This window comes from Narcine bancroftii, chromosome 10 (assembly GCF_036971445.1).
Source record: "Narcine bancroftii isolate sNarBan1 chromosome 10, sNarBan1.hap1, whole genome shotgun sequence".
NCBI lineage: Eukaryota > Metazoa > Chordata > Chondrichthyes > Torpediniformes > Narcinidae > Narcine > Narcine bancroftii.
The window spans coordinates 72,001,610-72,015,910 of record NC_091478.1 but is presented as its reverse complement, the minus strand read 5'-3'; the positions used below and the strand labels follow the sequence as shown (position 1 = coordinate 72,015,910).

Genomic DNA, 14,301 nt, shown 5'->3' with positions numbered 1-14,301 from the left:
TTTTTCAGCAAGAAAGATGCATCATCAGGATTTTGGCAGTTAAAATTGGATGAAGCAAGTTCAAGACTGTGCACGTTTAATAGTCCATTTGGCAGATACAGATTCCTAGGGTGACCATTCAGAATTGCCTCAACTCCTGAAGTGTATCACAAAACTATCCACATGGTCTATGAGCACCTGGAAGGAGTTGATACCTCAATGGATGACATCATAGTATGGGGAACCACAAGAATGGAGCATGATGAGAAGCAACAAGGAAAGCAAGCCTGAAACTGAATAGAGAGAAATATCAGCTTAGGGCGACAGAACTAACATTTGTAGGAGATATTATTGTCAGTGACCAGATCCCAGAAAGGAGTCCGCTATTGGGAACATGCCAAGGCCACAATGCATAAAGGACATACAGAGGTTTAATGGACTGGTCAGCTATATGGGTAAATTCATATCCAACCTCTCAGAAAAGATGGCTCCATTGAGAAGACAAACAGAAAAGAACATTGAATGGGAGTGGAATCACGAGCACGAAAAGTCATGGAGGGAACTAAAGGAACTGCTCACAGAGGAACCAGTTCTGAGGTTTTACGACCCAGCGAGACCCATCAACATATCATCAGATGCATCACATAGTGGGTTTGGTGCAGTTCTTCTGCAAAAATACGATGACAGACACGGAGACACGATACGCTCAAAATGATAAGGAGCTGCTCAGCATCACATACGCCTGTGAAAGGTTTCATCAGTTTGTGTCAGGACACAAACTTGATTGCATTGTTCCAAAAGCTATTAAATGAATGTCCATTTAGAATACAAAGAATGATGATTAGGCTGCCACGCTATAGACTGAAAGTAGCATTCACCTTGGCTAAACTAATGTACACAGCTTACACATTGTATAGAGCTGCTGACACGAGAGAGCCCGCAAACAACAAAATGGATGAAGACGTGAATGCCTTCATGGACATGATCACAATTGTACTCCCCATATCAGATGCAAAAATGGAGTTCATAAAGTCAGAGACAAACAAAGATGAAACACTGAGACAAATGAGAAAAAAACATCTTAGATGGATGGCCCAACATGAAGCAGGACTGCTCACCTGATGTTTCAGAGTACTGCAGCTGCAGGGCGGAACTATCAGTGGTTGAAGACATCATCTTCAAAGGAAGCAAAATCGTTATCCCAAAGAGTCTGAGAAAAGAGATGCTAAAAAGGATCCATGGAGGACATCTCGGAATTGAAAAGAGCACGAGAGGTGATGTACTGGCCAAGAATCAACAATGATATAACAAATGAAGTGTCAAACTGTACAATATGCCGGAAATATCAAGCAAGCAATCCTGCAGAACCACTAAAGCCGCACCCAACACCATACAAACCTTACTTGAAGATAGGGCTGACCTATTCAAATGTCAAGGGAAGGACGATCTTCTAATCACAGACAATTACTCCCTGTATCCAGAGGTGTGTAAACTGAACACCACCACTTCAGATGCTGTAATAACAATATGAAAGCAATATTCTCCAGACATGGCGTGGCAAGCGAGGTCTTCACCGACAATAGACCCCAGTTTTGCAATTTAAAGTTCCGACAGTTTGCCGATGAGTGGGATTTTGTACACACCACGTCAAGTCCTTATTTTCCACAGACCAATGGTCTAGTGCAGGGGTGTCAAACTCAAATTCACGGAGGGCCAAAATTAAAAACTTGGACTAAGTCGAGGGCCGAACTAAATATTTATTGAAAATTTTCAACAACATCTGCATGTTTTCTCTTCTTTCAACATATGTAATGTTAAACTTTTTCTTATTAAAATAAATGTTTAATAATAGTTTTGGATAAACTCTTTCCAGAAGCATTAACAAATGAGAAATAAAATATTCAATAAATAATATTTCTCTATAGAGGATTTGTCAAATGTTGCTAGTGTGCTGTCGAATAGTAAAATCTGAGGGCTATTGAGAATGTGGGAGAATAACATGATTCCTGAAACAATCAAATGGGTGACTGATTGTGGGCATGAACTCTAGCAGGGTTATTTGCCATGCCCTTTTTCCATTGGTACAGATATCCTTTGATTTACACACTTTTCAAGTTTTATGCCTATGAGCTTGTATCCAGGTGCAGGACCATTTTTAACCAGGAATATATTTATCACTGTGACATGAAACTATTGGAAGATCGTTTTATCCTGAGATTAAAGTTCATAATACTTACTCAGGCCTGTGTGCAGGAGGGCAGGGTTTGCGGGCGATCGGGTTGGACAACGACAGTGCGGGGACATCGGCTCTCGCTGCAGGGCGGCATCTCGGCGGATCAGCGGCCCTGTCACCATGAGTCGCGGATCGGCCTGCGGCAGGGAGGGGGAGTGGGCAACGGTCCTGGTGAGGTCAGGCCCGAGGCCTCCGGTTCCGGGCGCTGGGAAGCGGCCATGGCCTTGGCCAGGCCCCAAAACCAGAGTCCACGGTGAGACCCTGCAACGTAAACAGAGGAGGTGGGGGCGATTAGCAGGCTGACACCAATGCATTCTGGGATTTGTTGTATTACTGTGCATGCGCTATACTGGCGTGGCGGCCAGCGGGCCACCTCTAATACATTTTTTAAATGATCTTGCGGGCCAAATGGGCCAGAGTTTGACATGTGTGGTCTAGTGGAAAAATCAGTACAGACAGATGAACAAGGCAAAAGATAGTGGAACAGACTTCTACTAGAGCATGCAAGTATACCACACAATGCTGGTCGAATGTGGTATGTTGCCAGCACAACTCCTAAAGGGATGAAGCCTAAGATCAAACCTACCCATTCAGGAGAACCACCTAAAAACAAAAGAGGGGGAGAAAGTGAAGAAGTTCAAAGAACAACAGAAAGAAAAGCAAAAGTATTACTTTGACAGAGGAACAAAAAATCTACTGGAACTCTACACTGGTGACCAAGTAAGGCTAAAAGACAAAACAAACTTATGGACTCAGAAGAGAACTATCCTTAGTGAAGTCCAACCAAGATCATACACCATTCAGACAGATGAAGGTGGTGTTCTGCAAAGATATAATCCAGATCTTCAAATAGAACCAGCCACAGTAGATGGAAAGACGGATACTTTTGAACAACCTGAATGCACATCTGAGAAGACATCGTCTGAGGCAACAACTCAGATTCGAGGACAATCAATCAGGAGAATGTCAAGACACATGAAGCCTCCTAAAAGATTCATTGAGCAAATTTAAAGACTCCTGTTGTAGAATGAAGTAGTACTATCTTATTCACTCTTCAACTTTTAATGTATGTAGATGTGAACATACAAAACAAGTTTAAAAATGTTGTTAATAATGAAAATATAAGTTCTTGGTGTTAAAGTTAAAATTGCAGAGTTAGCCAAAGAAAACATGTTAGTTAAAAGTAAGCTACTTTTGTTTCAAGAAAGGAGATGTAATGATAGTGATCATGGTTGCAATGCAACTAGCAATGCCTAACCATTTGATTATACTTGGCTGCCACCAGGGGCTGACACAGAGCAAGACACAGTATGTTATTTGTAATGGAGGCTTGCAGCTTCATGGCATGCCCCATGTGCTGTTTACATCAACCTTAAAGGAAAGAACCTTTTCCTTCATCCATGTGTTGTCTTAAGAACTCACAAATTTGAATACAATATGAAACAGGTTAGATCACAAACTTGACATAGAGACATCTCTGCTGCTCAACACATTTCCCTTGCAGCTGGCTCAGTGTGAAGATCATATTCACTGTACTATGGCCTGTTTCAAAACCACACTGGCTTTCTGAAAGGATGTTGTCATCAACGTTGGACACCAAACGTCTCAGAGTGATCTTTGCGAGGCATTTTCCCGCAACTGACAGAAGAGAGATGCCACGATAATTGTTCCAATCTCTCTCATCTCCCTTCTTCTTGTGGATGGTCACAATGGATGTGTCTTTGAAGTCTTGTGGTAGTTCTGCAGCTCCCCACGACTTTGTGAATAACAGGTGCAGGCATGATGTCAGTGTACTACCACCATACTGGTAGATCTCAGCTGCAGTACCCTCAGGCCCTGGTTCTTTGTTGGGTTTAGCTGTTTGATGGCTTTGATAACCTAATGAAGAGTAGGGGAAGCATCTAGCTTGAACATTATTGACTGAGGCTTCTCTATGCTTAAGCGCTCAGATTATTAGATGACAGTGGGAAACAAGGTTAATGGTTATAATAATATACAATCATATAGTCCACTTTATGCGTGGCAAACTTTAAAGTTTGCCATGTATGTGTTCCAGCTATTTGTTCTACTGAGCCTACAAATCTAAATGGGGAGTAGATGGAGATTTATACATTCATTGCTCTTTTCGTATTGTTGGCACACTTTTTTGTTATTTTGAATACTTATTGCTTCGAAACACTTGAGACATTAATGCGTTAATCACACATTTCATTTTATAGCCGACATGGTAAAGAGTGTATGAATAGTCATGCGCATGCATTATGGACCAGAGTGTGAACCCTTAATGTAATTTCTTTGTGTTTTACTTTGGTTGAGGCTTTTTTAATTTTTCAATCTTTTTATTAATCATAGATAAACGATACATGAGGAGAATTAGAGTACATAATCTAGAAAGGGAAAATATATCACTTTTTTTTAAATCATTGTGGTTGTAGCTTTAAATACAAGTTTATATTGGCTGGAATCATTAATAATAACTCTTGAAAAAAAAAGGAGCTATAATTCAAATTTACAGCCGAAGTATTTGGGTGGTTAAAGTGTCTTTTTTGGGGGCTCCTTGCTGCTGCGCCCAGCAACCTTCTGATTCTGGTTGTTTGGGAGGCATGGTGGGAATTTTGGTTTAAGGCACTGGATTTACAAGGTTGTTAGGGTTTTAAGTTCTGTGTAAGCTGTGTTTCTTCTCAGTTTCAAGGTAGCCAGTTGGAGTTTGGTGATAATTCATGCCTGGTTTTCTTGATAACACTAATTTAAAAATATCTATTGGAATGTGAATGATCTAAACAGTCCAATTAAGCGAAGGAAAGTTTTTACACATGTTAAACAACTGAGATCTGAGTTTGTTTTCTTTCAAGAAACATGTATTCATAGCTGTGATGATTGTTGTTTAATGTCAAATTGGAAAGGGCAACTTTTTTCATTCCTCTTTCAATCCTAAAGCCAGTGGGTCTCTATTTTAATTAATCAACAGATTCCTTTCATGCACCATAATGTTATATCAGATTAAAAATTGTCAATACATTATTGTTAGAGGCAAATTATTTAATAAACTGGTAGTTTTTGGTAATGTATACACCTCAAATGTTGATGATGTGGGATTTTTTTGTAAGTTTTTTATAGCCCTAGCAGATATGATATTTTATTCATTGGTGCTGGGGAAAGAATTTATTTGGTGGTTAGACCATGTTTTGGATGGTTCTTCCTCAAAACTTGCTACTTTGAGCAAATCTGCTTCTGTAATTCATTCTTTTTTTTAATCAAATTTTGGAGTCTCAGATGTTTTGCTTTTTTTAAAAGGAAAGAATATTCTTTTTTTTCTTCTGTTCATCATACTCATGGATTGATTTTTTTAAAAATAGATTATCAATTGACTTAATTGCCCTGATCATTTGAATATCATAGTACTGTATGGGGCTGGGTTAACCCTGCATATGATGGGCCTAATCCCTGTAGCGAACACCCAGCGCGGCATGGCACAGGGGCTTTCCCTCCCACTGCCCAGAAGTTCCAGGCTGCAGGAGCACATTGCCAGGGGAATGGCCAGGCCTCACAGTAGCATTATGACATCATTCCCATTAGCCTGTCTCCTCCCCTATAAAGGAATGCTCGCGGTATGAATAAATGGCAGTTACTGGTTTACTTGCTTGGTGTGGACAGCATTTATTTCAGCAGCTCTGCCTTTAGCAGTGCTACAGTATACTGATATCTGACAATGCTACTGTTATTTTGTCTATGAATTTTCCGGATCTCCCTCCTACAAAAAAGCATTGGCGTTTAAATTCTACTTTACTTTCAGATAATGAATTTTTGAAATTTATGGAGGAGCAGATTATTTTTTTTATTTAACACAAATTCCTCTTCAACCATTTCTCGTTTGATTGTTTGGGACACTTTGAAAGCTTATCTTAAAGGTCAAATTATTTCTTATACTGCTAATGTAAAGAAGAAGTCTAATAAAGAAATATCAATTTAAATTAATCAGATTAAACAACATGCACATGTTAAAGATTTGGAATGATATAAAAGGAGAGTTTAATATTCTTTTAATCTATCCCATTGAACATCAACTTTTAAATTCCAAAAGTCAGTTTTATATTTATGGTGAAAAATCTGGCAAGATCTTGGCCAATCAATTGAAGGGAATTCTTGCTAAGAGACTGTGATAGTACAGATCTATCACCAATGTATATAGAGTATCTAGACTGTGCTTACAGCGATTGGCTGAGAGCTAAGCCACGCCTACTGCCTGGGCCTTAAAGGGTTGTGTCCCTAGCCAGTTCGGATCATTCCGGACTGGTCGGCCACCTGTGAAGAGCTCCTGTCTTTTGCTAATAAAAGCCTTGGTTTGGATCAACAAGTCTTTGATTCTTTCGACGAGCTCTACAGAGACAAATTAATAAATATTTCCATAGATCATTCTAAAATAAATGATATATTCAGGGAATTCTATTCTAGGCTTTGTACCTCTGAGCCTATTAATAATAACAGATTAATGATATATTTTTAGACCATTTAAATATTCCCACACCTTCTTGGAATAATCTTTTAAGTTTGGAAGAATCTATTTCACAAGATTAAATTATTTTTGCTATCTCTTCATTACAGTCAGGTAAAACTCTAGGACTGGATGGGTATCCTGCAGAGTTTTTCAAATCCTTTTCTAAATTGTTTGTACCCCAATTAAGCTCTATGTTAACTGATTCATTTAAATAGGGCAATCTTCCAATATTTTTTAATGAAGCTTAGGTATCCCTCATAGCGAAAAAGGGAAAAGATCAAGTTGCAGGCCAATCTCTTTATTGAATGTTGATACGAAGATCTTGGCTATAGTTTTGGCTTGAAGGTTAGAGAACATTTTACCATCAGGTATTTCAGAATATCAGACTGGTTTTATTAAAAGTCATTATTCTTATTTTAATATATATCATTTATTGAATATTTTGTATTCACCTCCCTCTGCAGTCCCAGAATAAATGTGTTTTCTTGTTAGATGCAGAAGAAGCATTTGACTGAGTGGAGTGGGATTATCTATTTACAATCTGGGGAAACTTTAATTTTAGATGATGTTTTATTAAATGGAATAAATTATTATAGTTGTGTACTACAACTTTAATTATTACTAACTTACAACAATCAAAACTTTTCACTTGCCAACAGGACACCCATCAAGGCAGTCCCTTTAAATCCATTACTTTTTGATTTGGCCTTAGAGCCTCTAGCAATTGCATTTTGTGAGTCCAGAGATATTTAAGGCATCAAGTAGGAAGGGAACTGAACACAAAGTTTCCCTTTATGCAGATGACCTTTTGCTTTTCATATCAAACCCTGATACTTCTTTACTTTCCATATTATCCTTACTTTCTCAATTTAGTTAGTTTTCCAGGTACGAGTTAAATCTTCATAAGAGTGAACTTTTCCCTTTAAATTCCCCTGTACTAACAAATTCTAATTTCCCTTTTAAGATTGTGAAAGATCAAACTACTTATCTTGGCATTACAATTACGAAGAATCATAAGTATCTTTATCGGGAAAATTTCTCTGCTTTACTTAAGTATGTGAAATTGTCTTTAATGAAATGGTGTTCTTTATCTATCTCTTTGATTGGTTGCATTAATTCCATTAAAATAAACCTGCTACCTAAATTTTTATATCTCCTTCAGTCGATACCAATTTTAATTCCTAAATCATTCTTTGACTCACTCAATTTGTTAATATCATCTTACATATGGCAAGAAAAGTGCCCCCATTTAAATAAAGTTCATCTTCAAAGACTAAAAGGAATGGTGGTTTGGTACTTCCTAATTTCAGATTTAATTATTGGGTAAACGTAACCTTAATTATTGGGTATACGCAACCTTATGTCCTTGTTACAATTTCATAATCAAATTGATCATCCTCCTTGGGTGGAAATGGAATTAAATTCCACCAAAAATGTTTCTATCTTGGCATTTCTTCGGTCCTCGCTTTGTTTCATATAAACTAATTGACAATCTTGTTGTTAAATACAGTTTGAGAATATGGGTGCGTTTTAGAAAGTATTTTGGATTTCAGGGCTTTTCTCTTGCAAGCCCCATTTTGTCCAATTTCCTTTTTCAACCTTCTTTGCAGGATTCTACTTTTAATAATGTGTAGATTGGGTATTTAATGTTTTAAAGACCTTTTCATTTATGGTTAAATCTGTGAAAATAGCTGGAGAGTCAATACCAAGAGTCAATGAGGACAGGTGATTATCTTTCCAATTTTCAAGCTAAATAAATGACAAAGCTGGATGTTGCAAAAAACAATTGAGATATTGTAAAAAAAAATGTCAAGAGAGAGAGAGAGGTGTAGGAAAGGTGAAATGACACTCCACATCTTTGGACAATATGGTCATGTTGATGAAGAAGAGGAGCCGGCAGGGATGATTGTTGGGGTTTCCAGATGTAATAATCTGAGAGAAGCCATTGCTGCTACCTCTTAAATGAGATTCAATGGGATCATGGGACTGAAATGATGAAGTGTTAGTGATCCTCCTGACTATTAGAGGAAGTCAGAGACTTGTTTACAGCAGCTTCAGTTGGATTCAAGATGGGTACCTCCACATGGTCTTGAGTCTATCGGTAATAAAGTACATTTGTTTTAAAAGAATTTTCCTTATTACAATAAAAAGAAATATCACAGAAGTGAGAATCAGTCAATAGCAGCAGAGAAATGGAAAGTGTGAAGGTCCTGATGCTGTAAATTGGATGGGAAATGTCAATCACAAGTGCGTGCTATTCAAAAAAGGATTCATGCTGGACCTGTAAGTGATTAGACTCAATAGCAGACCTGATGCATGGAAGATTGCAATGCTGTGGTGGGTTTTCAATACATTTGTTTTCGCTGAGACAAAACACCAAGGCAAGGCAAGTTCAACCATGTTATCAAGATCTTTGTTGAACACTGTTCACCAAGGAAAAGAGAAATGTTCAAGGGGTACATATTTCCCGCATGCATGCAGCTGCAGGGAGAGAGCTTTGATACCTTTTTTTAACAGATTTGAAATTAAAACCAAGAACATGCAATTTTGGATTGCTGCAAGATTTAATGATCTATGTTCAAACCGCGTTCAGGATTATTGATAAGAAACTGCAAGAGACAGAGCTTACATTAGCAGGAGCTGTGAAGATATGCCACACCAGTGATTTAGCTCTGCAGCATGTGAAAAGGTTCAGTGATAGTGCAAAAGTCAGTGAAAATGAAGGCATAGTCATGGCCACATTGTGTGTCCACACGCACAAACAGAAAAAAAAATGAGATATAGGAAACTGCAAAAAGATGGAGAGACATTCATTTTGAAACAATGTGGAACTCAACATGCACCAAAACAATGCCCAGCCGATGGAAAAATCTGTAATAAGTGCAAAGGGCACAATCATTATGCAAAGCAATATTTTTCCAAAGGGAAACAAAACAGAAATTAAACTGTAATCACTATAGAATAAACTGCTCTAAGTGGTACACTTTTTGTTAGCATGGTACTGCAGGAAGATTATAAAGCAACAGACACTGAACAACCACACATTAACAGAGTTAAGCAGGACAAGTGGACTGTATCATTACATACAAACGTAGCAAATATTCCTTTCAAGGTGGACACAGGAAAAAGTCAATTTGATCTTTGAATGTGACAACAGAACAATGAAGGTAAAGCCATACATCCATGCAAATCCTGTACAGTGCAAAGCCAGCAATGGACAGAGCAGTAACACAAAGGGTACATGCAAACTCAAGGTGAAAGTTAAAGATAAAGAGCACCACCTCAGGTTCACAATAGTCCCCGAGGACATGAATCACTGCTGCGTGACAAAGCATGTGAAACATTAGGCCTAGTCAAGAAGGTGTACAGCCTAGGGAAACCTATTGCATTCACTGATGCATTATCCAGGGAAATAACGAAGAGTGGAAGCACATGATGAGAGTTCCAGAGAGGCAGATGTGAATCTCCACATGAACTTGATCACTGAAGCTCTTCTCATATATGACATGAAATCCAAGCAGATCTCAGCTGAAATAGAAAAGGACACAATTCTACAAAAGGTCATCAAGAATCTGAATGGAGGATGGCCTAGAGGTGAATGTCAGCCATACTACAACATCAGAGCTGAGTTGAGTGTTGTCAATGGGCTTCTACTCAGACAGAGAATTATCATTCCTCAATCACTGTGACAAGAGATGCTGAAAAGGGTGCATGAGGGGCACCTTGGAATGGAAAAATTCAAGAAGAGGGCCAGAACTGTTGTTTATTGACATGGGATAATGGTGACATTGACAGGATTATTTCCAGCTGTGAGACCTGCTTGAAACATCATACAAAGGAACCCATGATAATAACTGATGTACCAGCAGAACCATGGCAGAAAGTTGGGACTGATCTGTTCCACATGGATGGAAATTACCTGCTGGTTATTGATTATCTATCAAATTGTCCAGAGATTGCACTGCTTCCAAATATGTCTGTGCTTGTGTGATCAAACATATGAAATCGATCTTTGTAAGACATGGAATTCCTCAAATTGTCTACAGTGATAATGGACCTTGCTACAGTTGTTGAGAATTCTGAAACTTTGCAGAAGAAAATGAATTTTGGCATGTTACTTCAATTCCTCTAGATCCACAGTCAAACGTTAAAGCAGAGAAAGGAGATTGCATAGTTAAACAGTTGCTCAAGAAAGCACTAGACAGTGGTTACGATCCGTATCTAGCTCTATTGATTTACAGAGCTTCACCACTTGAACATGGCATGTCACCCACTGAGCTTCTGATGGGACGTAGACAATGCACCACACTTCCCTAATTTGCTAACTCAAACAAGAACAGATATGTCAAAGATGTCGAATGGAAACAAAAGCATATGCAATGGAGACAAAAAGCAAACTATGACAAGTCAGCAAGAAGCTTAGGGCCACTGGCACAACATGATACAGTGAGACTCAGAGATTCCAACACTTGGGACAAAAAGGTCACAGTTCTGGAGGATGTAAATCCAAGATCCTACACGGTCAGAACAGAGGAGGGTCAAATACTGAGGAAGAATTGAAAGAGCCTGGTGAAAATGCAAGAGACACTGCAGGATCAGACAAATGCAGAAGATCTAGCCACACAGGAAACATCACCAGTGCTAGACAGTAGAGGACCAGCAGAGCACCTGTGTTAAGAAGATCCAATGTGTCATTAAAGCACCTGACAGACTGAATCTCTAATATAAAAAGAAATTCACACTTAAAATGTTTGTGCTGCTGATGTTGCATTTATGTTTGAGTTGAACTTTAAATTAAAATGAATACCATATTGTCATGTTGTTCGATTAAACATCTCAAGGAAAGTGGATGTAATGATAGAGTACAAATGATCCTCCAGACCACTAGAGGGAGACTAGTTTGCAGCAGCGTCAGTTGGATATTCATGATAGATGCCTTCACATGGTTTTGACTCTTTAGCTTATAGATAGTTGTTTTAAAAGAACCCACATTTCTTTATTACAATAAAACACAACATCACAGGGACCATTATCATTTCCTTATAAAATGGTGAGATGGTGTAATCATCTTTGAATCCCAGTTGTAGTCAGAGATGAAATTATTGTAAATTGCAACATTGAAAATAATCTTGTAATTAACAAGTTTTAATGTGTTATAAGATTCTATAGGTCACTCTTTTTTAATAAATGTTAGAATGTATTTGAATATATTCTTGTAAAGGGAACTTATTGATTAAAAATCATACATGTTTATGTGAGGAATTTGTTAACTTGAATGATTTAATGAACACAAGCTTCAAGGTCTTATAGTTTAAGAAACTAAAGCAGCATATTGTTCAGACTTTACAAAACCTGAGAGAACAGTTTCATTGGGTGAAACAGGCATTTTAATCATTGAAATTTGCTTATGCATCTTGAACTTTGAGAAAGGGTTTGGAAAAGCAGAGAGAAAAATATTATATAGCACTCATGTTTTTCAAATTCTTTTCAGACGTTTCACGGCCAGACTAAAGAGAAATTGTCTTTCAAAAGTACATTTCTTGAACAAATCTCAGCCATTTACAAATGTATGTAATTTAATTGGTTTTATTCATTGGTTCAAGCTGGACAAGGTAACATTTTTTTTACATCATTGAAATTATTGCAAATTTTATTTCTTTGTTAAAGAGTTGATATTGACCCTGACCACATTGTCTGATTTTTCTTCTTTTTAAATTAATCATTCAACAAATTTCAATCATGCTTATGACATAGCGACAAAAGAAAACTGTTATTTTTCTCTACTTCTGCACAATTTCTCAGTATTAATTTTCAAAATTTCTTTGAGCCATTTGAATAGCCTGGTAGCAAAACAGTCATGTTCCTAGAGGTATTTAGTTCAAGCTGGTGGTAAGGTTTTGTTACTCACAACCGGGCCACCAACCGAATTGGAACAAAATTATATAATGTAATTTTCTTCCACAAGTTGCCTATTTGTGACTAATCTGCCATCAGTGCATTGTCTACGTCGCATCTGCAAAAAATAGTTTTTTTTTATTCGACTTGGAGGTAGCAGTATGATGCATATTTCTCAGAGACAAAACAGTCATTAGAATAAAGGCTGGCTTTCAAATTATGGACTTCCAAATTTGTATCTTATTGATATTTAATCGGTGGGTTTTTTTTTGATTATTGCTATTTCTTTTCATTCATTTTACTCAATCCTGCTTGCGTTGATAGATTTTAGTTCTCACTATTCCTCTGTTGAGTATTCTATGTGATTTTCATCTTCTGGTCTTCCTGCTTTTGTTTCTCTTTTGTTCCTGCTCTGTCACATTTTGCAGCTGTGACCAAGTTACAATCCATTGGATGGAATAATTCAAACCCCCACACCTGATTGGGTAAATTGTTAAAAGAAAAATGGTTGGAAAAATCTCTTCAAATAAATTGGGTGGTAATTCCCTCAATTAGTATCATGTAACAGGTAAGAAATCTGATGGTAAAAACAAGGAAGGGTAGGCCTGGTTGGGATTATCAATGAAAGCTCTTCTTCGTGAAAGACAAACAGAGTTATTGCAACATATCTGATGGGCGTTACACCATATCATCAAACACAGGCCCGTTTTTATTGGCATTTCCAGCATTTTTATTCTCCAATCTTTGACTGACAGAGCACAAAATACAGACCCTGGAAATAAATATTAGGGTTGGCAAATCCCTCTCAGGGTCAGTGGGGTAATTGGAAACATATTCGGTGCATATAGTTCGACTCATTAAAATGACGATTAAGTGCACTAAATACTGAAATCTGTTTTTCTCTTTTTTTAAGATCAGATTACCTGTCCAAATAAATAAAATTTAATTCACATTGAACAATAAAAAAAATTCCAACATTACTTCATTTTAGTTCTGTATTATATACTAATCAGAAAATCATTGATAGAAATGGAACTTTGTGCTTATTTTATAGGCAAAAGCTGAACACAACCTGGTCCAAGTTCAGGACCCAAAATCCTGTTTTCCAAAGACACTTGAAAACCTCCAAATTAAAAGTGGACAGCCAGTTTTTCATCTATCTCCATTGGGGATTCGTTTTTTTTTGTGTGTAAATGAATTGTCATCCTTTGCTGATCCCCGATTTCATCCCAGTTGGTGAATCATGCATCGGAGCTAGCCAGCTGAAGGTTCAGAAACCAACCTGAAAAAATGGATGTTGTTAAACGATTCGGAATTTGGAAGCAACAGTACCCATCACTGATCCTGAAGAAAGCTCCCCACAAAGACATGGCCATCTCTGGCAGAGCAATTCCCCAGAATCAGTGGAAATGGGCAAATCCAAAAGATAGAAGCTGAGCAGGGCAGAAGACGTCAGAGGCAGCCAGGGAATTAATGGTGTGATATTCAGAAGTAGGGTCATGTTACAGAGGGAAGAACAAGGTAGTGTTAAAGTTAGCTCTCTGTTGTAACCGTGGCCAGAAATGTTAAATGAGGAACCGAACTCCCATTCTTGGTTACCCAGAGAAATGAAATGACACACATGAGGTTTCCCAAAACACCATGCTCTTTACTTCGACTCTCAAGACATAGACTACTTACATCTTAATAACTGAAATTC

General features: G+C 37.8%; 1 long non-coding RNA gene across 2 annotated transcripts in view; it reads left to right on the top strand.

Annotated features, from left to right (window-relative positions):
- Window positions 1-13,761, top strand: part of LOC138743959 (uncharacterized) — a 29,429-nt gene extending 15,668 nt beyond the window's left edge. The window contains exons 3-4 of one of the 2 annotated variants that reach the window (XR_011345139.1): window positions 12,199-12,274; window positions 13,657-13,761. This is a non-coding gene — a long non-coding RNA (uncharacterized lncRNA). The remainder of the gene's footprint in view (window positions 1-12,198; window positions 12,275-13,656) is intronic. The other variant, XR_011345138.1, reaches the window with a different exon arrangement.
- The last annotated feature ends 540 nt before the right edge of the window (window positions 13,762-14,301 follow it).